This window comes from Meriones unguiculatus, chromosome 21 (genome assembly GCF_030254825.1).
Source record: "Meriones unguiculatus strain TT.TT164.6M chromosome 21, Bangor_MerUng_6.1, whole genome shotgun sequence".
Lineage (NCBI taxonomy): Eukaryota > Metazoa > Chordata > Mammalia > Rodentia > Muridae > Meriones > Meriones unguiculatus.
The window spans coordinates 6813001-6838672 of record NC_083368.1 but is presented as its reverse complement, the minus strand read 5'-3'; the positions used below and the strand labels follow the sequence as shown (position 1 = coordinate 6838672).

The 25672-nt window shown below is 38.0% G+C and overlaps 1 protein-coding gene and 1 non-coding gene across 5 annotated transcripts in view; both read right to left on the bottom strand.

Annotated features, from left to right (window-relative positions):
• The window catches only part of Ccser1 (coiled-coil serine rich protein 1), a 1241689-nt gene that overhangs the window by 401864 nt on the left and 814153 nt on the right, over positions 1-25672 (bottom strand). The window lies entirely within an intron of this gene.
• Positions 5856-5962, bottom strand: LOC132649789 (U6 spliceosomal RNA). The gene has a single exon (XR_009588306.1). It is a non-coding gene; the product is annotated as a U6 spliceosomal RNA (small nuclear RNA).

The window sequence follows — 25672 nt, the reverse complement described above, 5'->3', positions numbered from 1 at the left end:
CCAAGGACCATTCATAGATATAACCTAGAAGACCTTCTCGGAAGTAGCCCATGGCAGCTCAGTATCCAAGTAGATTCCTTAGTAAGAGGAACAGGGACTGTCTCTGACATGAACTCAGTGGCAGGCTCTTTGACCATCTCCCTAAGTGGGAAGCAGCCTTGCCAAGCCACAGAGGAGTACCATGTAGCCAGTCCTGATGAAACCTGATGAGCTAGGGTCAGATGGAAGGGGAGGAGGACCTCCCCTGTGGTGGACTTGGAGAAAGGCATAGGAGGAGATGAAGGAGGCAGGGTGGGATTGGGACGGAATGAGTGAGAGAGGTAAAGCTGGGATACAAAGTGAATAAACTGTAATTAATATAAAAAATAAAAATTTAATTTAAAAATGTGACAACATGTAAAATAAATTGACTAATATCACAATACAAACTAGAAAATAATTCTAGAACAAACGTCTGTAATTCCCTTATCTGGTTGAATGAATAGCTCCTTAAAAGTATTTTCACAGTGGTTTATATGCTAATTGTGTCCACCCTATTCCTTTCCTGTTTTCTGTATCATTTTTTTTTTTCTTATTTTATCATTTCTCTTTTGGTCATGTATCTCTCTGATTCTGTTCAGTTACCAGATTATTTCATGTTTGGAGAGAATTGGGGATAAAGATTCACAGAGGAAATCTGTTTGTGGTGGTGAACAACTTTACTTCCAGCACACTGAGGCAAATTCCATGAGTTTAAATCCAGCCTGGTCTACATAGTGAGCTCCAGGTTTAGGAAACTGAGAAAGAATTGTTTCATGGGTAAAAACACTAGGAAAATTACTTATCATAATTATTAGTGGGAATTGAAACTCTAGGCTTCACACATACTAAGCACACACTTTAGCATTGAACTTTATCTGTCCATGGTGAAAATTCTAAGTGAAATACATAAGAAAGCTCTTCTTCTTCTTCTTCTTCTTCTTCTTCTTCTTCTTCTTCTTCTTCTTCTTCTTCTTCTTCTTCTTCTTCCTTTGGCTTTCTTTGGACATTGGTGGCTGAAAATGTTATGCTTGAAATGAATCCAGTCATTTAGAAATAAGGAGGAAAAAAAGTGAAACTTAACGGTTGAATTCACCCTATCCCCCTGTCATCTTGTTATATGAGATAATAAATGTTATTGTTCATTCCCTCAGGCCTTCGATTATTGAGGCATGAATATGTTACTCTGTTAAGAATTTCTGATGTTGTCCCTGGTTGCTCATTAGAGGAAATTCACATTTGTACAGTCCAGGCCTGTTTGAAACAGTTTGGCTTCGTGCAAATTTTTTTCTACCTGACCAACCTCCACTCAGCTTCTTTTGCAGAGAACATTCAGAACTTTGGTGCCTATAATTCCCTGGGCCTTTTGTCCTGTGATCCACTGAATGATGCCTGCTTCCCCAATTCCTAGGCATACATATATGCATATATTTATTTGTATATGATATTTATATTATAAATATATATAGTATAAATTATTTATAGGTTTATTTATAAATAAAATTATAATAAATAATTTAGCTTACATATAATATTTATAAATGTCTATCTATGTGTGTATATCTATTTCTATATATCTAGAAATATACTGCCATATGAATAATATGTACATATCACGTATGTAAATTATGTTTGTGGAATTGGGTAAGAATAGTTTTGGTTGAGGCTAAGGAAAAATTAGGAATCAACTAATGAAATGTTGAAATGAAAACAATGTGTTAATTAATCTCTCCAAATGTAAAAATTATTTCCTTTCCAGTTGAAAACAAGAGCTGAATTGAATACAATAATAGTCACTTAAAATGCAGGAGATACAATGATTAAACAAAGGTGGACCAGATGTTATATGGATTTTGTCTTTTGACACAGTCAGGAGAAGAGTTGGAGGCAGAAAATGAAGAACAGAGATAGAAAGATGTTGAAGATTTAACAGCAAGTTGATGTGGACCAGGAAACATTCTTAGCAGAGACCTACTGGCATGGCAGAGATCCATGGTGGAAGACACACAGCATCGTTAGACTAACTGAGTCAGACTAGCTCCTGGTCACTGCCAGGACTTTCTACAAGTCATTATGAGATGACTTCAAGAAGACTGTGGGGGAGCTCAGCCGAGTGCTTACCTCACAAGCATGAGGACCTGAATTTAATCCTGAATTTGGCCGCTAGAACCCACCTATCAAGAAGACATTTCTGTGCTTGTAATCCCAGGACTGAGGAGTCAGAGACAAGTCAATCTGTGGGGCTTATAGTAACTCCAATCTGCTCAGCAAATAAAAAGCCCTGTCTCAGAACACCAGGTAGACAGTGATTGAGGAATAATACCAGCAGGGTTGTCTTCTACATTACAAACACACATGCACACACACACACACACACACACACGGTAGGGAGAGTTTGGGTAACAGGGGTTGACTGTTTTAACAGGGGCTGAGAGTTTTAAATGCCTTGGAAGTTTGAATTTGCATATTAGTGTGATAATGTCTTGGCCTAATAAAAGTATTGCTGCTGCCAAGGTTTGCTTATAGCACGTTTATAGTCATAGTTTTTCTGTTATTGCTATAAGGATACACCATGATCAAGGTAACTTACAAAGAAAAAAAGTTTATTTTAGGTTAGGCTTCCAGAGAGTTACCATCCACACTGGCATGGATGGCTGCAACAGATACCTGGCATGGTGTCAGTAGCATGAAGCTAGAGAGATCTCATTTTGAACTCAAACATGAAACAGAATGTGTGAACCAGAAGTGGCATTGCGTCCTTAAATTCTCAAGCCTGCCTCCAGTGACACTTTTCTCAAACAAGGATGTTCCTCCCAAGCCTCCTCAAACAATGTCACCAACTGGGAACCAAGCGTTCAAATGTTCAGGATTACAGGGCAGGGTACGTCTCGCTCAAACCACCGCACCATTGCATTTGAAATGATGATGTATTCCTTGTAGACATGCAATGCTATTTGGTTAATTAAACTAAATAAACCTGACGACTTTTCTAATTAACCAGGGTGAGTCACAGTAAGCCCACAGCAGCAAAGCATCATCTGGAAAGTTGTTAAAAATCAATGCAGTTGAGTGAAACAGTCCACCATGTGATGCTGAGCAAAGGAACTGAGGAGAGTTCCTTCCTTCCTTCCAGATAACACGAATCATTAAGAAGAAACCAGAGCAACAATCCCCAATTTGTTAAATTCTAAGAATTATCATACTGCAAATGCAAATGTGTGCCCGCAACATTTTGCTGTTAGAATAAAATTGATCTCTGGGTGAATGATAATCCTCATGTGCCTGGGCTCTGAGGAGATGCACCTGCCGTGGAATAACAAATGAGGGGAGGGGGAAGTTAGCACATGTTCACTCTGGTTACAAGAGCCTGTTTTGAAATAGAAAAAGCAAAGTCTCATGAACAGTAGGGCTGATTTAATTGATGATATCTTGATTCTATTCATATTGAGGCTTGACATATGTTATCCATGTGATGCCCTTGGTAATAGCTGAGGGATTCATAGACGATTGTCTGGATTTGAAGTTTAAAGTGCCATAGCCAACATTATCCCTTTGCTTGTACTCTGAGATGGTTCAGCCAGCTGCTATCCAGGGAAGGAAGAAGAAATCAGGGACTGAGTCTATTACCAAGAACTCTCTATAAATTGAGCATACAAGCACTTGGTGTAAGGTATTTCCTCAGACACCATTGTCTCCTCACTCTGTTTGCCTCCTGAGTAAATAGATAAGTTCTGCACAGAGATGTTGTGTTTTCAAGCCCAGGGTTTTTACCTTTGAATCTGTATTTGCTGTTAACTACGTAGTTCAGGTATTTGCTGTTAATCAGGTAGTAAACAGCGTCTCTGACAATTCTAGACTTGTAGCAAAGTGATGAATTTACTGTTATCTCTTCACATGAAAGCATCCATTTCTTCTTGCCAATTATTCAACAGAATATGTAAAGCATCCCTAAATAATTTATCCTCTGCCATTCTCAACTGCAACTATTTACTAGCGGTTCCATATTTCCAACATCACTGATCTCACTTCTAGGAAAATCTACACTGTTTTAATGTAAATCAGTTTTGTAACTGATTTACAAAACTGAATGTTTTGTAACTTAATGTGGACACCTATGTTTTGAAATTATTTTCATATAAAAAGAATATATGGTTTTATATAATACATATACAAACAAATGTGAGAACACCTAACAAAAACTAGGGAACTATTTAAAATATTCATATTGACTACATTTATCTGAATGTTTGGGTATTTAGTGTTTCATTTTTAATATAATTTATTTATTGCAATTTATTCACTTTGTATCCCAGCTGTAGCCCCACCCTTATTCCCTCCCAACTCCCCCTCCCTCCCTCCTTTCTTCCCATGCCCCTTCCCCAGTCCACTGATAGGGGAGGACCTCCTCCCCTTCCATCTGACCCTAGCCTATCAGGTCTCATCAGAACTGGCTTTCATAGTCTTCCTCTGTGAACTGGTCAGGCTGCTCCCCCATGAGGGGGAGGTGATCAAAGAGCCAGTAACTGAGTTCACGTAAGAGACAGCCCCTGAATCTTGCATGAATAAATCTTGGAACTAGAACATAAACACTGATGTGCCAACTTTAGCAGAAGTGTATTCTGTGTTTTCAAAGTTGGAGATAGACCTATTTTATTGATTTTAAGTTCATGTATTCTCTAAAAATTATAGCAATAATTTAGCATTACTTTTATCATGATAAAAGTGTAAGTTTAAAACATCATATATAGAGAAGTTATTTTAGATAGAAAATATGCATATGTTTGTTAACTGAGACACATTTAACTCTTTCTGGGCTTAGACCCAGTCTTCCATTATGTCTTTGGTGATTTGTGGGCCATCAGCAATTGAAATAAGTTTTATAAAAAGCTGATTTTCAAACTCAGGTTAAAAGCCACTTTTGCTCAAATAAGCAGCTTTTCTTTTAATTTTATGATCATGAATAATACATCTATATTTTAGGAATAAAATATAGATAAATATAAGAATAAAATATAATAATACTTGTTTTCATTTTAGTTTTGCAAACTATCAACTAGATCTCTTCTGATCAAGTCTCTACCTATGTCTAATGATATACCTGTGTAAGGAAGAAGTGATTATTTGAAATTTGATAATACTATACATTAGTGACACCAAAAATTCTACCAGGTAACTCCTACAGTTGAAAAACACCTTCAGCAAAGTGGCTAGATAAAAATTAACTAAAATAAAAATCAGTAGATTTTCTGAATACAAATGAGAAACAGGCAGAGAAAGAAATAAGATAAACAACATCCTTCACAATAGACATAAAAAAAATGTAAAATATCATGGTGTAACTCTAACCAATTAAGTGAAAGACCTGTATGGAAAGAACTTCAAGTCCCTTACAAGAAACTAAAGAAGATATCAGAAGATGGAAAGATCTCCCATGCCCAGGGATCAGTAATATTAACATAGTGAAAATGGTCATGTTACCAAAAGCAACTGACAAATTCAATGCAATTTGAATCAAAATACCTACACAATAATTTACAGACCTTGAAAGAAGAATTTTAAACTTCATATGAAAAAACAAAAAACCCAGAATAGCTAAAAATAATCCTGTACAATAAGAGATCTGCAGGAGGTATCTTCATCCCTAATCTCAAGTTGTACTATAGAGCAACAGTAATAGAAACTGCATGGTACTGGCATAGAAACAGAATGGTGGATCAATGGAATCGAATTTAAGACCCAGAAATCTACCTACTCACCCACAGAAAATTAATTTTTGATGAAGCCAAAACCATACAATGGAAAAAAGATAGGACTTTTTTTAAATTTTATTTTTCTTTAAAAATATGGAACGCTTCACGAATTTGCGTGTCATCCTTGCGTAGGGGCCATGCTAGTATTCTCTGTATCGTTCCAATTTTAGTATATGTGCTGCCGAAGCGAGCACAAAAGATAGGATCTTAAACAAATGGTACTGGCCTAACTGGATATCTACATGTAGAAAACTACAAATAAATCCATATTTACCCCTGCACACACAAAAAAAGTCCAAGTGGATCAGAGACCTCAACATAAAACCAAACACGCTAATTCTAATAGAAGAAAAAATGGGGAAGAGCTTGAACTCATTCGCACAGGAGACAACTTCCTGAACAGAACACAAACAGCCCAGGCTCTAAGATCAACAAATGATAAATGGGACCTCATGAAACTGAAAAATTTCTGTAAAGCAAATAACATTGTCAATAGAACAAAATGACAACCTACAGACTGGGAAAAGATCTTCACCAACTCTATATCTGACAGAGGGCTAATATTCAGAATATATAAAGAACTCAAGAAATTAGGAACCAACAAACCAAATAATCCAATTAAAAATGGGGTACATAGAATCTTTCAGAGGCCTCTGTGGTAGGCTCCTATCTTTTTCCCTTTCTTCTCCCACTTACGATATCTATCTTGTTTGCCCTTCTGAATGAGGGTTAATCATCTAAGCTAGGGTCCTCCTTCTTGTTTACTATCTTTAAGAGTGTAGATTTTCACACATTCAATGCAATTCCCATCAAAATAGCAACACAATTCTTTACAGACCTTGAAAGAATAATTCTCAACTTCATATGGAAAAACAAAAATCCCAGAATTTCCAAAACAATCCTATACAACAACAGAGTCTCTCCATCCCTGATCTCAAGCTGTACTACAGAGCAATAATAATAAAAACTGCATGGTATTGGCATACAAACATAAAGGAGGATCAATGGAACCGAATAGAAGACCCAGAAATAAACCCACACACCTATGGATACTTGATTTTTGACAAAGAAGACAAAACCATTCAATGGAAAAGAGACAGCACCTTCAACAAATGGTGCTGGTTCAACTGGATGTCTACATGTTGAAAAATGAAAATAGATTCATATTTATCACCCTGCATAAAATTAAAGTCCAAGTGGATCAAAGATCTCAACATAAAACCAGACACATTAAATTGGTTAGAAGAAAAAGTGGGGAAGACCCTAGAATTCATTGGCACAGGAGACTACTTTCTGAACAGAACACCAATAGCACAGGCTCTAAGAGCAACAATCAATAAATGGGACCTCATTAAACTGAAAAGCTTCTGTAAAGCAAAGGACATAGTCTTCAGAACAAAATGACAGCCTACAGACTGGGAAAGGATCTTCACCAATCCTATATCTGACAGAGGGCTGATATCCAATGTATATTAAAAAAAAACTCAAGAAATTAAAAAGCAACGAATCAAGTAATCCAATTAAAAAATGGGGTATGAAGAAAAACAGAGAATTCTCTGTAGAGAAATGTAGACTGGCAGAGAAACACTTAAAGAAATGCCCAAAATCCTTAGCCATCAGGGAGATGCAAATCAAAACAACCTTGAGATTTCACTTGACATGCATCAGAATGGCTAAGATCAAAAACTCAAGTGACAACACATGCTGGAGAGGATATGGAGAAAGGAGAACACTCCTCTACTGCTGGTGGGAATGTAAACTGGTACAACCACTTTGGAAATTAATCTGATGCTTTCTCATAACATTGGTAACAGCTCTACCTTAAGACCCAGCTATACCACTCCTGGGCATAAACCCAAAAGATGCTCTGCCTACAAGGACATTTTCTCAGCCATGTTTATAGTGGCTTTACCCACAACAGCCAGAAACTGGAAACAACCCTTGTAGCCACTACTTTTTCAAGTGCTGCTTTATTTAGGGGTTCCTTAAAGCTTATACCCCGCTTCCAATTCCCAAACCCACATAGGGCAAAAAGAAGGCTGAAACGCAAAGGGGACTTAGCCCTCTTTACTTCTTCCTTCTGGATAGGTTTTAGGATTCTCTTGAGGTCAATACCAATATCCATCATCTGGAAATCCAGAAGTCCAGCTAACAACAAACCAGCAAACCAGCAAATGCAGCAAGCAGTCCTCCTCTGCCTTCTCCAAGCTGCTGCACCTTCTCTCTCTTGGCTATCATATATACACCCCTCAAAGTCCTCATAATAAACTAATTCTAGCTGGCAAATGCCATGCTCTATAGGAGACAATCAACAGGTGTGGACAAACTAAAATTCCCAACTTGGGATTATAACAAAAACATGGTTTGTTATCACATCATAAACATAACATATCATAAACCAAAACATCCACAAAAGCCCCTCAACTGAGGAATGAAAAAGGAAACTATGGTACATATACACAATGAAATACTATACAGCTATTAAAAACAAGGAAATCACAAAACTTTCAGGCAAATGGATGGAATTAGAAAAGATCATCCTGAGTGAGGTAACACAGAAACAGAAAGACACACATGGTCTGCACTCACTTATAAGTGGATATTAGTCATATCATACAAGATAAGCATATTACAATCCACAGACCTAAAGAAGCTAAGTAACAAGGAAGAAACTAAGGAGGATGTTTAATCCTCATTCAGAAGGGCAAATAGAATACACGCCAGAAGCAGCTGAAGAGAGGGAACGGGACTGGACCCTACCATATATGCCTTCTGAAATACTCTACCCACCAGGGGATTGAAGCAAATACTGAAACTCACAGTCAAACTTCGGGCAGACTACATGGCGTCTTATGGAAGACTCAGGGAGAGAATAACCCAGAGGGGACAGGAGCTCCACAAGAAGACCAACAGAGCCAATAAATCTGGGCCCAAGGGCCTCTGTGGAGACTGATACACCAACCAAGGACCATGCATGGACAGTATCTAGGCTCAAATGTAGCCAATAGGCAGCTCAGTCTCCAAGTGGGTTCCCTAGTGTGGGGATCAGGGGCTGTTGATGACATGGACTTTGTTGCCAGATCCTACATTACTTCCTTCTAATGGGACAGCCTTGCCAGGCCACAGAGGTAGAGGATACAGCCAGTGCTGAAGAGACTTGATAGGCTGGGGTCAGATGGTAGTGGAGTAGGGCTCCTCCTTTTTGAGGACTAAGGGAAGGACACAAGGGGAAGAGGCAGGAGAATGGGACCAGTGGGCAGAGATGAAGGAGGGAGCTATGAACATGACGTAAAATGAATCAACTAAAAAATAATAAATAATAAAAAAGAAATTCTGTGCATTTTTAAAGAATAAACCACAGCATTACATATGGTCACCAAAGAAGCTAGACACACAAGAAATTTTTTTTTCAGCACCATTTGTTGAAGAAACAGTGTTTTCTTCACTGTGCATGCTTATTAAAATCTTTGTCCAACACCAGGTGGATGTAACTGTCTGGGTTTATAGCTGGGTCTTTTCTAACAGTCTTCTTTGTCTGGTTTCTTTCCAGTACTATGCTCTTTCTTCAAACAGGCTCTATGTTATAACTTCAACAACTCTATAATAATACCTCCAAAACTTTCTTACTTTCCTTAGGATCACTTTGATTAACAAGAAAATTTGGACCTTCTGCATGCATTTTAGCATTGTTTGATCTCTTATAAAGAATGGCATTGGAATTTTCATGGGTATTGTATTGAGTATTTAGATTGCTTTTGTTATGGTAGACATTTTTGCAATGTTAAGAAACACACAAAGTTCTTAGAATGAACACTCAGCAGTCCCTTGGGAGTGATTATCCTATTTCTTCTAGCTAGGTAATAGATATCTCGTATAATGAAGAGCAACATCTCAGTATCTTTAAGACACTGATAATATAAAAATTTAATGGCATTCAGGGAGAGAAGTATATGAACAATTAGTGTGCAACACGCACATAAGACAGATGCATTCACTTTGCATCTGCATTTATAGTATTATAAATTTACATGTTGTAGAAAAGTTTCAACAATGAAATCCATAGAATCTATGGAGATATGGATGCCACTAACAAAGCTACACTACTATTCAATTTAACCTGTGCTAGATTGTCCTGCTGATTACAAGCTATATGGGCCCCTTCCAGCACACTAATGTGTTTAATCCAGGCTAGTTAGATCCCATCAATGCTAGCTCCAAAACACTTACACTAATTTCAAGCATTAATCTATTTCATAGGGGAAACTCCAAGGTATCCCCCTTTTATGAATTCTTATATGAAGAAAATAAAAAAACCAAAATTTTACTAAGCAGACCATTTATTCAAGTAACACAAAACCAATTGTTTGGAGATAGCAGCAGAGATGTAGTTTTTCTGAGGAAAATCCGTAGTCACACTAATTCATTAAATAATAAAAAAAACTAATCAAAATCAGAAAATTATGTGATATTCAGTCATTAAGTACTGCATGTAAGACATGTCAAACTTCACAATTATTTCAGGATTTCTCAATCTCATTGTGAAATCTTCAAAAACCTAGTTATTTAGTAAATATCAAAGATAGATGACAGTACTAGTAATCTTCCCATTGCTGTCACAAAATACTTGAGACAATTAGCTAATAAAGAATAAAGTTTGTCGGTTTGTTTGGGTTTTGGCTTATAAGATTGCCCATGGTTGAATTTTGTTGCTGGTGTTTGCTTGCTTTTGTTGTGGTGGTGCTGGTGGTGTTGGCTTAGGGAAGGCAATACACTAACATGGGAAATGGCAGAAGCCACCATCCACCTAATCTATGAGTAAAGCCAGAGGAGAAGGAAGAGGAGTAAATATAAGACTCCCTCAAGGGCCCAGTCTCAAGTAGCCTAGGACCCTCATAGAGTGCCAGCAAGTTCCACAGTTCTTTAAAGAGCACCAACCTATGTACTGCCTTAGCATGGGATGTTCAATATCATAATTATTGTTCGTTTGTTTGTGTGTTTCCAAAAAGAATCCAGGAGTTTTGGTAAAACCACTTTTCTCATGTCAAAGTTCTGATTTTCTGAGTAGACCTTAGGGTGGAAAAGGAATGAGAATATGTTAGCATAGGTTTTAAGAATTTTTTCATTTCTTGTGAGCTGTTCTCCAAGTTTGATTCTAAACTGCAATGCTGTAATGAACCTAACTAATCAAACAGCACCGTGAGTAATGAGATCAAATGTAAAATACCTCATGAAAACTTTGCTGTTTGAAAGAAAATCAATTTGTTCATAAACTTTGAGAGTGTGTTCCTTGAAACACAGACAGAGCTGAAATGTAATACACTTGCTTTTAATGAACAGATCCTGTTGACTAAGCATGCCTGCAGCTTAGCATAGCCCCAGGTGGAATCTGATCCCACGGCCCTCTAGTATTCATTCACTGTAATAGTAGTCTTCTGCCTTGTTTGAGAATTGGGTTGGCTTCCATAATTTTTTTTTTCTGTTCACAGCTAGATAATGTCATTGGAGGTAATAGAATAGCTTTGTTTTAGAAATTAAAATTGTCCATTATAAATTGTTAATTAACTCCTCAATCTTCCTTCCTGGTAGGTTAGTTTTCTTGGATGTGCAGGCAAACCTGGATGAGGTGTCAGAAAGCCTTCAGGGGAGTCAGAGACTGCAGTCAGCACTTCTTCCCCTTCTCTATGGAAGTTGTTTGAATGTGGGGCAGGCATGCAGAACATCATTCTTTGCTTTCCTGGTTCTTGATAATGAAGTCGCAGTTATGTTTCCTGAAAAAGATTATGTCTAGATTTATAGTGATAATATGTGGGCAACACTTGCCTTAGATCTGCATTGTGTAAGTTCCCCTTTTAAAGAATTGACGGGAAAAAAAAAGAATTGACTTGGGGCTCCTACTAAGGGGAGCAGGGACTGTCTCTGACATGAACTCAGTTGTTGACTCTTTGATCACCTCCTGTTGAGGGGGGAGCAGCCTGACCAGGTCACAGAGGAAGACTATGAAAGACAGTCCTGATGAGACCTGATAGGCTAGGATTAGACTATCAGTGAATTGGAGAAGGGGCATGGGAGGAGGGGAGGGAGGGGAGTTTGAGGAGGGAATGAGGGTGGGGTACAGCTGGGATACAAAGTGAATAAATTATAATAAATAAAAAATTATATTAAAAAAATTGGCTAGGCTATGAGTCTCAGCATCTGCTTAGATACCCTGCTGGGTAGAGTCTTTCAGAGGCCTTCTGTGGTAGGCTCCTGTTCTGTTCCCTATTTTATACCTCTTCCAATGTCTGTCCCATTTGCCTTTCTGAATGAAGATTGATCATCTTACCCAGGGTCCTCCTTCCTGCTTAGGTTTTTTAGGTGCACAGATGAGACTCATAGTCAAATTTGGGTGGAGTGTAGGGAACCTTACAAAAGAAGTGGGCGATAAAAGACCTGGAGGGGATAGGAGCTCCACAAAGAAAGCAACAGAATCAAAATACATGGGCCCAGGAGTCTTTCCTGAGACTGATACTCCCACCAAGGACCATGCATGGAGATAACCTAGAACCCCTGCACAGATGTAGCCCATGGCAGCTCAGTTTCTAAGTAGGTTTCCTAGTAAGGGGAACAGGGGCTCTCTCTGATATGAATTCAGTGGCAGGCTCTTTGATCACCTCCCCTTGTGGGGGGAAGCAGACTTACCAGGCCACAGAGGAAGCCAATGAAGCCAGTCCTGATGAAACCTGATAGGCTAGGGTCAGAGGGAAGGGGAGGAAGACCGCCCCTATCAGTGGACTAGGGAGGGTAAAGGGAGAAAAAGAGGGAGGGAGAGTGAGTTTGGGAGGGGAGGAGGGAGGGTGCTACAGCTGGGATACAAAGTGAATAAATTGTAATTAATAAAAAAAAAAATAATTTAAAAAATAATTTACTTTTAGTTGTTTGTGTCATTTCAAAAATAGTTAATCATTGAAAATCATGTTTAAGAGAAGATATTTAATGTGGCATGTTATCTGATTAAGCATTATTCCTGACTCTACAAGCAAACACGTTTAACAGATGTCAGGCTAAGACACACGCAACTACATACACACAATTGATTTTTTTATACAAATATTGACCGATCAGAATTGATTTCTCATAATAACTTCGAAAGTTATTCCCCCAATCACAAAAGTTCTACAATCAACAAATTCCACGTGTCTAAGGGGAGAACAACTTCAACATGATTAAACAGTTATTGAAAATAAACTTTATATGCAACTTACTTATATTTTATTAAATATGAAGGAATTATTTGCAAACAATTTCTCAACTGTAATATGAAATCCAGTTCATATGAAATGAATACATATTATACATATAGTCTCTCACAACTGATTGAGAGATTTCTATTGTATTGAGAGACCAAAAGATTAAAAATCAGTGGCTATTATTTTAAACTTTAAAGCACAGGACTGATCTAAGGATAGCTGGGGGGAGATATGCCCAGCCTCCTTCTGGGAAGGGCCCTGAGATACAGTTGCTAGGAAACCGGCCCATCCCCCTGGGAAGGGACGCCAGACCATTAATGGCTTGCAGGCCTTCTCATAGCCAATCAGTTCAAAATACAAAGTCCCTTTTGTGTTTCGACTCATAGATGCTTGCCAGGCTGGAATCTTCCTGCTTTGGTCATGCTGGGAGGGACCGGATCTTTAAATCACCCAACTAACTGAAGCAAAGGGCTCTTGGCTTTTGCCGCTTTGGTGGTGAGAGGTATGTGCCCAAGCTGCAGCTTGTAATAAAAAGATCCTCATGTGTTTTGCAATGTACTCAACCTCTGGTGGTGGTCTTTTGGGGGCTCACGATTCGGGCATAACAGTATCAAAGAAAATGAAATAGGTATATTTAATATAAAGCATATATTTTTTTAATTTTAAAATAATTATAATTCCAGCAATTATTTTTAATAAAGTTCCTTTTAAACAGAATTTCTTTACAGGGGTTTATCTAGAACTTAATAATAAGTAAACAAAAAAACGGGCTCAAAATCTATATTTATGATTAGGGACTAAAATCAGTATTGCCTATTTGAACTACTTGAGAGAGAATTCCATCCAGTTAATATCGACATAGAAAACTTCACTCTGTCCCTAGTGTGTGCCTGTCTCTGTGATGAAGCTAATTAAAGTCATGCTTTTCTGTGGAAAACAGAGAAAATAAGGACCATTTTGCTCTTTGCCAAACTCTTTATCTGAAACGGCAGATAGGTTGTTGTTAATTGTTCATTTTGCTGTAAATGCCAAATCTTTGACAAACCTTGTAGCCTATAATCTTACTATAAAACTATTAATTAGAAGAAAAAACAAATCCTGTTTCATTAATTCTTCATAATAAAATTGTTCAGAATCATATAAAAAAGGGTTACAAGAAATTGCTCCCCATTACAGAACTTGATAAAAGTGGAGCTTCGTAAGTCCAGGTCTTCAAACTAATCAACTGAAATATTATTGAAATATAAAGACTGATGGCTAGCAATGGTTTTCAAGTTGACTCCCTCTGGAGTCAATTAAAGTGCTGGGCACACTTGTGGGTAAATTTTTGTGTCATCATTGGATTTGAAGTAGAAAGAGCCACTGTAAATCTGGGCCACACGTAATGGTGACAGCCCAAGTAAAGTGGCAATGAAAAAGGAACCTCACTGTCCCTGGCAAGCTTGTCCGTCTTGCTGCTGCAGCCAGTATTAGAACCTGCATCTTCAGGATTCCAGTGTAAACTGAAGATCCTCAAGGATTCCAGCACCAAAACTGGGACTGTCTCTACAGTGCCAAAGGCATCCAGACTCATGGACTGAAGCACTGGAAACCTGGCCTTTATGTCTAGAGATAACCATTGTTGGATACTGGGAACTACAGCCTCTAAGCCAGACTGAAAAACTCCTTCCAGTACTCAAATTCCTCTTCTGGATCAGTGTGGACCTGTGAAAACAATCAAATATCATTCACAGCCATGTCATTTTTTTTTCCCTTAATGTTGCAGAGATATCATTTTTGTCTCGGGGATTCAACTATCTCCTGTTTGCAGTTGGCTTCTGAGGATTGTCCCCGATGCTCTGTGCTCTGACCTGGCCTTCTTTCCCGCCCTGAGCTGTGATACTCTGCACATGCACTTATCCTGCAGTCTTAAATAGTCTGAGAACAAAAAAAGGTGGGGGGAGGGGGAGACTTTGGTTCCACTGTTTTAGCCTTTCTTCTGAGTGTCCTTGCACTTTTCATTGAGGTAGATATAAAGTTGAATAATAACCTTTGTTTCTCCATCTCTAACAACACCAAGTCAGATGGGTCCAAAGCTCCACTCACACTGCCCTCACTGAGTTCAGATCCATCTTCACAGTGTTGATATGAGAACCATATAGACTATAAGGAAGCAGAGTTTTATGTCTCTCTGTAGTCAAACACAATCATATTTTTGTCCCAACTGTACTTTTGTCTATCACATTGCAAACTCATCAAGTTCCTTATTAACAGCAAGAGTTTAACAGGCAGGTAATGAATGAAATTTGTGTAGTTATTGACACTTGAATATGATATGCTGGCTATCAGGATGCAATGCAACCTAATGTCTCTATACGAAAGTCATTCTTCAACTAGTTTAATCTTTGTGTGTGACTAAGTTTTAAACTAAGTTTTATTATCATTGATATGATAGAACCGTAAATAAAATGTCTACAAAGGTACATGAGTTTTAGAAATTATCAAGTCTTCCAAATCACAGTAAATCCCCTAATTTATTTGATCATATACTTAGGAGTTTTTAAAACCATGTTATAAACACATTTCTAAGTGTGACATATAGACAGATCTTCTGTGTTACTCATGAGTCTATGAGCATACTGTACTGTACGGGAACTCACAGTTTATCCACTAGCCCCTGCACAGCATTGAAGGCAGCCTTATTAATCCACTCTACATGGTGACTGTTAATCTACCTGGGATTATTTTTGCTTATGCACAGATAATTAGTACCAGTGACCTGTAAGCCTACCTGTAGATAAATTCTTGTTTGAAACTGGCTTAACCAGATACTTATTTTATTTATCAAATATATGTTAAATGATATTTTAATATTATTTTGTTTTCTTTTAATAAGCATAATGAAATACACAAAGCTAGTAAAACTGAACGAAGATTGATGGTAAAACTATGATCAAACCCCCAAAATACGTATAAAAACACAAAAAGAGAACAATAGAAAAATTAAAGATGCAAAATATATATATATATATATAATTTTAATTACGTAAAAACACTTTTAAAGTTATAGTTCATTTAGTCTTAATAACTGTGTAGTGAAGTTTGCAAAACAGGAGAGTTTAAAATACAGTTGAAAAATAGCACTCCATTCTAATTGGCTAATACTTTTCTTCCTTTTTTCACCAGTGGAGTTTAATCAGTGTTTCTCTGCTAAATTCCATAAGACCATATTTAACAGTAAGCACCTTCAACTGTGAATACGGAGTAAATATATTACATGTTTGACCTAGCTGGACGGAACACTGCCCCGTATAGATGAATATCTAAACTGCAGAGTGCACCTCCAGTAGTTCCCTGTCTCCACTTGTCCCTGTTTTAGAAACTGGCGCAGACAGTACAGATCCCACAGCAGAGTGTCCTACCTAGACTGCCTGGGGAGAAAATACAGATCTTGGAATGTACTTAGGTTTACTATCAGAAGCATTGCCTACAAAAGTACTCAGGAATGTTGATCAAAACACTCATCTCTAAAATGATGTGCTCTAACATTTATGCCAGTGAGAGATAGATATTATGCAAAACAGCCAGGAAGTTAGACATTACGCAAAACAGCCAGGAAGAATGTTGGAAGGTAATCATGAATGGAGCTTTGTTCTTATAAGCAGAGAACATTCCTTGTGGGTGTATAAAAAGATTTTTAACCGTAAAAATTCATTTTTCACTCTGTGCTTTATTTTCCTATCAAGTTATAAAGTCTAAAACAATGTTATGATGAGTCACTACAACTATAGCTGTAATTTCTTCTATTAAACTGTTAACTAACATTTTCTCAATGTATTCATTATTGTTAACTTATCCCTGCTAACAAAAAAGTAAGTTCCCTGTTCCTTAACAGTTTCGATGATTAGGAAAACAAAACTGTGGGCTACACAAGCAGGAACTTAAATATGTATTGGGCACGCACTATACTATTTTGTTATGTGATTCAGAATTAAAGTTAGGACCATAAAATAATTAAAATCCATTTTGAAAAAACAGAGGAAATATAAAGACAGACAGATTTAATTAAATGAGTAATAGAGAAGAAGAAAAAGCCATAAATTCTTTTTGAAAGTAAATAGGGGATTCAAGTTACATAGATTTCCAGTGCTTTACCACTGCAAACATCTGGACAATATAAATAACTTACCTGAGGATACAGCAAGAGCTAAGATTTTTTTAATTTATTTTTTTATTAATTACAGTTTATTCACTTTATACCCCAGCTGTAGCCTCCCCCTCATTCCCTCCCAATCCCACCTTTCCTCCCTCATCTCCTCCCATGCCCCTCCCCAAGCCACTGATAGGGGAGCAGCCTTACCAGGCCACAGAGGAAGACAATGAAAGTAATCCTGATGAGACCTGATAGGCTAGGGACAGAGGGGAGGGGAGGAGGCTCTCCCTATCAAGACATAGCAGTGTTCACAATTAAAGGTTACAAAGCAAGGTGCCTGTCAGAGCTTTGGCTGCGTGTTGCTGCTGGAGAAATCGCCTAAAAAGACTGCGCTGTCTCTGGAGCTGGTTTTAGTTCTTTAACAAAGCTACTGAATTGAATGTGCACAGAGCACTTCTATCAGTTTTGAACTCTGTGCCTAGAGAACATGTAGTCTACATCAGACACCATTAAATATCGTACAAATGCAAGTCACTCAATTCGTCAGAAATTTGAGGGAGCTACTTGACAAGGAGTGTGAAATATAATGGGGTTTGTTTAACGCCGGACAATGGGGGGTACGGTTCTTATTTGAACTCAGGGTTTTTTTTTAATTATTTTATTTTACTTTATTCATTCTGCATCCCCCCATAAGCCCCTCCCTCCTCCCCTCCCAATCCCACCCTCCCTCCTCCCTCTGCATGCATGCCACTCCCCAAGTCCACTGATAGGGGAGGTTCTCCTCTCCTTTCTGATCTTAGTCTATCAGTTCACATCAAAAGTGGCTGCATTGTCCTCTACTATGGCCTGGTAAGGCTGCTCCCCCCCCCAGGGGAAGGTGATCAAAGAGCAGGCCAATCAGATTATGTCAGAGGCAGTCCCTCTTCACATTACTATGTAACCCAATTGGACTCTGAACTGCCCTGGGCTACATCTGTGCAGGGGTTCTGGGTTATCTCTATGAATAGTCCATGGTTGGAGTATGAGTCTCTGGGAAGTTCCCTATGTTCAAATTTTCTGGTTCTGTTGCTCTCCTTGTGGACACCTGTGAACTCAGGTTTATTGCCTGAGCCCTGCTACCAGGATTCTAAACTCATTCACATTCCGGGGTTATCCAATATCAAGCTGTTTTATAGGTCTCTTAGGACCCATGGTTCGTGTTTATGAAATAATATTTGTATAAGCTGATGGGTATTGGCTGTGCCTCCTCATTTTCATTCAAGAGCTGGGCATGAAGTTGGTTTTGGTTCCTCTGCTCAACTTTTTGCCTGTAACCGTAACATTCTGTAATACAGGTGTTGTCTTCTTTACAACTCATAGTGTGACTGAAGACTTCCTTAGGTGGAATTCACTGAGACATACAACCAAGCTTTGCAGATAGCCCTTTCTAAATAAAGCAACTATATTAACATTAATAAGTGCAATGAACTTTTGAAAATCCACCTGTCCGTTCACAAAACAGAGTGATTTAGAAAAAAAAAATTCTTACAACTCATTTTTCTCTTAGAATTATTACCTAAACAAGCAAAGACTAACTTAGAAAACTGCCCACTCAGTTAATCTAATGCTCCATAAGGACTGGGATCCAGCTTTTTCAAAACAAGCCAGGAAACCTTTCAGACCATTTGCTTCTAACCTCTGTGAGCCACAATTTTCTTTAACAATAAAATAACAAAACAGCAGCACAGTAAACATCCCCAAAGCACTCAGATGTTTAGCTTGTCCTAAGGGCTTTGCATATTCTAGCTCTTTTAACTCAAGGCAAGCCTGTGGGGGAAGCAGTTCCACGACTTGTCGCTCTAAGAGTGAGAAGAGGAAGCACACTACTGTGTCTAGTGGCTTCCTGCTCTCACAGTAGGGGACCTCACCAGGGTTTAATGCCTGGCATTCTGAAGCTACAGCCTATTTTTCTCTCACCACTAGGCTGTCCTGTTTGTCCTTCTAAGTCACACTTCACGGTCTGAATATTAATTCTGGAGTTACCATCATGATCGGAGTCCAAAATGTCAAAGATTGGTAGGGGAACTGAAATAGGACACCATAGGGTAACTGTCGAGCCTTTCTATAAACTTAACATAGCTGGCCACTCAACTCACTTAACATTACTGCATATGTTTTGGTATGTACTCTGTATACTCTGTATTTGACAAATGCAGAGGAGAAAACATGGGCCACATATACACACAAACACACACACCACAGCATACACACACTATATATACATATATATATATTTGAGAGACAGCATATTCTTTATCAGTACAAGAAAATAACATAAATTTGATGATTTCTTTTAATCAGAAAGAAACATAAATTTGGTATATTTAATTGCTAAAAAATTTCTAAACATTGATGCAAAAATACTCAAAAAATACTAGCAAACTGAATCCAAGAACACATCAAAGATATCATCCACCATAACCAAGTAGGCTTCATCCCAGGCATGCAAGGGTGGTTCAAAATATGGAAATCCATCAATGTAATCCACCATATAAACAAACTGAAGGAGAAAAACCACGTGATCATCTACTTAGATGCTGAAAAAGCATTTGACAAAATCCAACACCCATTCATGTTTAAAGTCTTGGAGAGATCAGGGATACAAGACATGTGCCTAATCATAATAAAGGCAATATACAGCAAGCCTATAGCCAACATCAAACTCAATGGAGAGAAACTTAAACCAATCCCACTGAAATCAGGGACAAGACAAGGCTGCCCACTCTCTCCATATCTCTTCAATTTAGTACTTGAAGTCCTAGTTAGAACAACAAGACAACTAAAGGAGATCAATGAATACAAATTGGAAAGAAAGAGGTCAAAGTTTCACTATTCACAGATGATATGATTGTATACATGAGTGACCCCAAAAATTCAACCAGAGAACTCCTTCAGCTGATAAACACCTTCAGCAAAGTGGCTGGATAAAAAATTAACTCCAAAAAAAAAAAAAAATCAGAAGGCCTCCTGTATACCAAAGACAAAAGGCAAAAGGGCCAAGAAAGAAATTAGGAAAACAACACCCTTCACAATAGGCACTAATAACATAAAGTACCTTGGAGTGACTCTAACCAAGCAAGTGAAAGACCTGTATGAGAAAAACTTCAAGTATCTGAATAAAGAAATTGAGGAAGATATCAGAAGATGGAAAAATCTCCTGTGCTCATGTATCGTATCGTTAGGATTAACATAGTGAAAATAGCTATTCTGCCAACAGCAATCTGCAGATACAATGCAAGTCCCATCAAAATACCAACACAATTCTTTATAGACCTTGAAAGAACAATTCTCAACTTCATATGGAAAAACAAAAAACCCAGAATCTCCAAACCAATCCTGTACAACAACAGATCATCTAGAGGCATCTCCATCCCCGATCTCAATCTGTACTACAGAGCAATAGTAATAAAAACCTCATGGTATTGGAATAGAAACAGAAAAGAGGATCAATGGAACCGAATAAAAGACCCAAAAATAAACCCACACACCTATGGATACTTAATTTTTGACAAAGAAGCCAAAACCATACAATGGAAAAGAGACAGCATCTTCAACAAATGGTGCTGGTCCAACTGGATGTCTACATGTAGAAAAATGAAAATAGATCCATATTTATCACCCTGCACAAAACTAAAGTCCAAGTGTATCAAAGATCTCAACATAAAACCAGATACACTAAATTGTTTAGAAGAAAAAGTGGGGAAGAGCCTAGAACTCATTGGCATAGGAGATAACTTCCTGAACAGAACACCAACAGCACAAGCTCTAAGAGCAACAATCAATAAATGGGACCTCATGAAACTGAAAAGCTTCTGTAAAGCAAAGGACATAGTCATCAGAACAAAACGACAGCCCTCAGGCTGGGAAAAGATCTTCAACAACCCTATATCTGACAGAAGGCTGATATCCAGAATATATAAAGAACTAAAGAAGTTAAAAAACAACAATCAAGCAATCCGATTTAAAAATGGGGTAAAGAGCTAAAGAGAGATTTCTCTGTAGAGGAATGTAGAATGGTAGAAAAACATTTAAAGAAATGCTCAACGTCATTAGCCATCACAGAGATGCAAATCAAAACGACCCTGAGATTTCACCTGACATCCATCAGAATGGCCAAGAGCAAAAACTCAAGTGACAACACATGCTGGAGAGGTTGTGGAGAAAGGGAAACCCTCCTCCATTGCTGGTTGGAATGCAAACTTGTACAACCACTTTGGAAATCAATCTGGTACTTTCTCAGACAATTAGGAATAGTGATTTCTCAAGATCCAGCTATACCACTCCTAGGCATCTATCGAATAGATGCTCAAGTACTCAACAAGGACATTTGCTCAACCATGTTTGTAGCAGCTTTATTCATAATAGCCAGAACCTGGAAACAACACAGATGTCCCTCAGTTGAGGAATAGATACAGAAATTGTGGTACATTTACACAATGGAATACTACTCAGCAATTAAAAACAAGGAAATCATGAAATTTTCAGGCAAATGGTGGGACCTAGAAACAATCATCCTGAGTGAGGAATCCCAAAAGCAGAAAGACACACATGGTATATACTCATTTATATAGACCTATAAGATAGGATAAACATACTAAAATCTGTACACCTAAAGAAGATAAACAAGAAAGAGGACCTGGGGTAAGATGATCAATCCTCACTTAGAAAGACAAAAGGGATGGACATTGGATGTAGGAGCAAACAAGTAACAGGACAGGAACCTACCATAAAGGGCCTCTGAGAGAATCTACCTAGCAGTGTATGAAAGCAGATGTTAAGACTCATAACCAAACCTTGGGCAGAGTGCAGGGAATCATAGGAAAGAAGGTGGAGTTAATATGATCTGGAGAGGACAGAAGCTCCACAAAGACCAAATATACCTGGGCACAGGGTTCTTTTATGAGACTGTTTCCCCAACCAAGGACCATGTATGGATATAACCTAGAACCTCTGCTTGGATGTAGCCCATGTTAGCTCAGTATCCAAGTGGGTACCCTAGTAAGGGGAACAGGGACTGTCTCTGACATGAACTCAGTGGCTGGCTCTTTGACCTTTTCCCCCTCCCCTGAGGGAGGAGCAGCCCCACTAGGCCCCAGAGGAGGACTTTGCAGCCAGTCCTGAAGATACCTGATAAACCAGTATTAGATGAAAGGGGAGGAGGTCCTCCCCTATCAATGGACTTGGAAAGGGGCAAAGGAGGAGATGAGGGAGGGAGGGTGAGATTGGGAGGGAATGAGGGAGGGGAATACAGCAAGGATACAAAGTTAACAAACTGTAATTAATATTAAAACAAAAAATTTAATTTAAAAATTTTTCTAATGACCTCTGTTAATTTAAATCTCCCATAATTCAATGCCAGTACTGACGAAGTTGAGGATTTTAAGTCACATCCTTGACAGACATTTGTTAATAAATAAAATTTTTACAAATTATAGATCAATCTCCTCTTCAATTTTAATAATGGGTCACTATTTCCAAATTTTGTTACGAAGTTAAAATTCTTTCCATATTTTAATGAAGTAAATGTGTTATTTTTAAGTTAGCTTTTGAATTAAAATAATTTGACTTACAAATATCACACAGAAAAATGCTCAAAAAGGAAGATACAGTGTTTTCGTGGCTACACTAAATAAACTGTCAGTGAGAGAATGAAACAATCACTGACTATGAGAGGTTTAAGGAGTCAAATATGACACTGAAATTGGCTACATATATACAGTAAATTTTAAGGGACCACTGCTCTCTCATCTTCCTTTTGTCATCTGTGTGATGATTGTCTCAAGGCTGCATTGAGAATGGAGTGTCATCCCATCGTTTTTTCTTAACTTGTGTGACTGGAAGAAATATCTACAAGGATCCTGCCTTGTTTGGTACTCTCCAGGGGCAGAACCAGGTTCTAGACAGCATGATGACATTAAGGGTGGGCCGGGACACACACAGAATTCCCAGGACGACTCTAGGAAGAGATCATTGTGAGTGAGAGCGGGGAGCCCAGTGTAAGAGTGAACCTAAATTTGGGTCAAGGCGGCATCATTGGCTGATGAGACACTTCGTGACTATATTTTATTACTATGTCCAACCCTGACTGATAAGCTACCATAAGTAGGGTCTGGAAAGCGACGCCTTTTGAAGAAATCTGAGTCTATAATAAAAATTCTTACGTTCCCGTTCCATACAGGTTTCATATGTGTAATTAAATAGGTAATTACTTTTAAATTCAGCGAAAGCCTACAGAAAGAAAGCCACAGACTTTTAACTTAAAGGATATTACAATGCTTAGCCTGGCAATAGCTTATTTTGTTGATAAATATTTGAGATATTTGCAAAGGCCGCCATGCCTGCCACTGTCAGTGGCACTGACTGTGTGCAGTGACGTCCTGCTCCTGTTTCTGTATGGTGTGAACTACACACACACACATTCATCATCCCAAGAACTTAGGTCAGGCTGCTTTAATGCTTGCAGAATTAATGGGCTGTCACACAGTAGGTCCTTTGTAAAGGCTAGTCTTTGTGCCTAGAAATTAGGATCAGAAATATGCTGGTGACATCTAGTGGTTACTCCTGCAAACCTCAGGAAGGCCATCCTTGAAATTCAGCCTGCCAAGCAATGGCATACATGGGCTTTAACAAAGCTATGAAATGTCTTTGGTGTTCTAGCCTCCTAAAATAAGCCCTCGGGATCAAAAGGACACCTGTCAGATACTTTAGACGCTTTTTATATACTCTAAAGCATCTTTGGGTTTGAAATACAGACATGTTTCAATCATTAACTATTTTTACAATGTAGTAATTTTTTGTATGAGTTTTAGAAAAAAAATGTTAATATGTTTTATAAGGATAATTTCACCCACTGAAAGAAATGACCTTTTCCTGAGTCTTAAATAAAGAAGAAACCCCCTGGCTCTGTTTTATTTGGTAAATGTAGAGAACAGTAGACCTTTGATATTGATCACTGAAGTCTATTTGTTATAGCTTTGGTTAATATGCTCATAGGTGTTAACTTTACTTGGTCTAATGGAAATTGAGTCTCATTATTATATTAGGAAAACTTGCTACTCAGAGAAGGCAGAGATCAGAGACTGAAAGTATCCAGCAAGGAGTCTGAGCTGCTGAATGATGAAATACTATGTTACTGCCTATGTGCTGGACAAACAAGTGAGAAGACACTGAAATGTCTGAAGTCGAGGGTCTATCAGGATTTGACCTGCCCCCGAGAGAAAAGGAAGAATCTTGCTTATGTCCCTTCTAATTGAGATTTAATATCATAGAATCAAGTGGAAAACTGAGAAAGATGGACCCTTCGGAGAGGAAAGATAGACAAATAAAGATTAGGAATCCAGTGTCTTTGCATGCATTTCAAAACATTCAGAATATTTAAGTAAAAATGTCCAGTAATATGCAAATACACAGGTCAGGAGAGAGGTCTGGCTTGATACAGAGGCTTAAGAAACTTAGCACAAAATAGAATATCACAACTGCCAGAAGCATGAGACCGCCAGAAAGAAATAAAAATCTGTCAAAAAGCAAGGACCTACACAGGGTCAAAAACTGTGATATGTCATCAATTGGTAATGATATATAAGAATTGGGCTTCCTCCCATTTGCTCCAAATAGCCATTAGTCAGTTAAAGACACATGGAAACCAAAAGAAAATTTGCTTTGACAATAACTTGGTGATAAAACTATCCCACCAATGTCAGACCATAACTTTTTAAAACCATGTCTACGATGGCTTTAAGGTTGAAGAGCAGAGCTATAAAGTTCTTTACAGTTCTCTGAAACAAGGTGGCTTTGACTTTTCATGTCATAGTCTAAAAACCTGCTTTTCTTTCACTGCATATAAAAGGCAGTCTTTCTACTTATCTAATTTTCTTTCTATGTTTTGTTTCATCTTCTCTCTCTCTCTCTCTCTCTCTTTACATTTCTCCTGCCATGCTTGTTTCTTGCTTCAGTGATTTTCTGGGAAGCAAGCCCAGTTGGCTTGGTGTTTTGTTATTACAGACTACCTCTTGAATTTGGGGTGTTAGCTCCTTGTTGGAGGTACTAAGGGATGGAAAGGAGAGTTAAGCATGCTTGCCAGCTAATTCCTGTAAATTTATGACCTCCCCTAATATTTATAATCTCCATTTTATTTTTCAAGTTCAGCCTTCTCTTTAGTTTCTGAACATATAGGAAGAAATTACAAAAGTGCTCTACCACATATTTTCATTGAAGCATGGTGAAAATTTCAGTATACTAGTGTTCAGTTTCTTGGTTTTCATATTCATATATCAGCTAAAGAGTGACTTTTTAATCGTCACTGATCGGTCAAAATGCCATTTAGCAATGGCATTGCAAATTTCATGTTCTAAGTTGGATGCCTTATATAATTTTGAATAACCCATTAATCCTCACCAAATCTAAATAGAAACTATTTATTGCAAGAGGAATTACAGATGAGTATGATTGTACATAATTTAATGCTGACAAAAGAAAGCAGTCAATTTAACCAGTTAAGTTAGCACTAG